The following is a 1,848-nucleotide window of genomic DNA, read 5'->3' on the forward strand; positions in this document are numbered from 1 at the left end:
AGGGAGGGAAGGAGAGAGAGAGAGAGAGAGAGAGAGAGAGAGAGAGAGAAAGAATAAAAACATTTTTTAAAAAACACTTCCGACTATTTAAGGCTAAATTCATTTTAAAAATTTCTGTGAAAATCATAACAAGCCATACATCCCCCAGGGTTAAGGTAACTCTGTGCAAATAAAGGTAACCCTTTTTCCTTTCTTTCTCATTATAAAATATGTGATTGATGGAGAATACTTGAGTTTGAGTTCTATAGTCACAAGCCATGTTATTTTCATGTACCAGTACACTTAAGAGGCAATGACAGAAATGACTTTTTTAGAAGTTAGAAAATAACCAGAACATAAAGTACAATGCAATCTTTAGCCAGTTGTGATCATTAAAAGGAGACAGTAAGCTACCAAATTTATCAGCAGCCATGCTACATGGTAACCAATTTTCCTTTTCCCAGGCCGTAGGGTCTATGCGCCAAAGTAAAATCTGTCTTCTCCACGGCTTCCCTGATCTCAAATATTAATGGACTGTGGGGCAAATAAATGAGATTTTCTGCAACTTTGACAAAGCATATGAGGAATGCTTGTCATGTAGCTAGGAACAACCCACACGAGAATGAGCAAAAGGAAAATACCCAACTTACTGATTTCTAGTCCCTCTTCACTGAAATCACTGTTAATCCAATAAGTAGTTAATGAGCAGCTACTATCTAGAAAGGCATATGGGAAGTACAGTAAGTAGGTAAAAATGAATACATAGTCCTTATACTCACAGACCTTACAAACTAATAAGGAAATGAACTTCAACAGCAACTCAAAGAAAAGGGAGATCATCTTTCAGAGCAGAAGGATAGGAAGTATTTCAACAGGCAAGTGTAGAGGGAAAGGTATTTTAGGCAGGGGGAATGTTTAGCAAGCTCACGGTGCTGATGGCATTTGAAGAATGACTAGTATCCTGGTTCATTGGAGTGTATTGTGCGTGAAAGGGAAAACTGAGAGTGGGGGATGAAATGGTATTTGAACTTTATTCTGTGAGCAAAGGAAAATCATTAAAGGCAATGAGCCGGGAGGAAACGACATGAGCAGGGCTTGGTTTTAGGAAGATTATTCTGGTGACCATATGTATACTGAACCGAAGCTAAGAAAGCTACAGGCAAGTGACTACCTAGAAGGTTATCAGGATGGAGGAAGTGAGGAGCAATCAAGGTTCACATTTCAACCATGAAGGCAGATGTCAATGTGTAACTGAGGGGGTGGGGCTAAAAAACTGTCTACATTTTCTCCCAAACAGAATCTGAAGATTAGGATACAGTTCTATCAATGGCCTCACAACCTCAGTAAGAAAGGCCATGGTAGGGAAGCCATCAAACCCCTACCCCTTAGAGATCAATTCTTTACAGACTCTGTTACTTTAGAGAGAAAAAAAGAGGCAAGCACCCGAATTATTGTGATTCATCTCTTGTAATAATCACTGAATGAGAACTTCAAGATTCTCTAGCTGCCAAAGTCTATGACTCACTTTAGTTCTATCTTTTACACTGATTCCTTTCATTTGTGTTGATTATAGTTCTGAGGTGGCCTAGAAGCAAATGAAATAAACAGTACTAGCAAATAGATAATGAATCTCTATCAGGAGTGTTCTGTGGGTTTAGACCAGGGGTGGGCAAACTTTTTGACTCAAGGGCTACAATGGGTTCTTAAACTGGACCGGAGGGCCGGAACAAAAGCATGGATGGAGTGTTTGTGTGAACTAATATAAATTCAAAGTAAACATCATTACATAAAAGGGTACGGTCTTTTTTTTTTTTTAGTTTTATTCATTTCAAATGGGCCGGATCCGGCCTGCAGGCCGTAGTTTGCCCA

The sequence above is a fragment of the Myotis davidii genome, unplaced genomic scaffold (assembly GCF_000327345.1).
Source record: "Myotis davidii unplaced genomic scaffold, ASM32734v1 scaffold1721, whole genome shotgun sequence".
Taxonomy (NCBI): Eukaryota; Metazoa; Chordata; class Mammalia; order Chiroptera; family Vespertilionidae; genus Myotis; species Myotis davidii.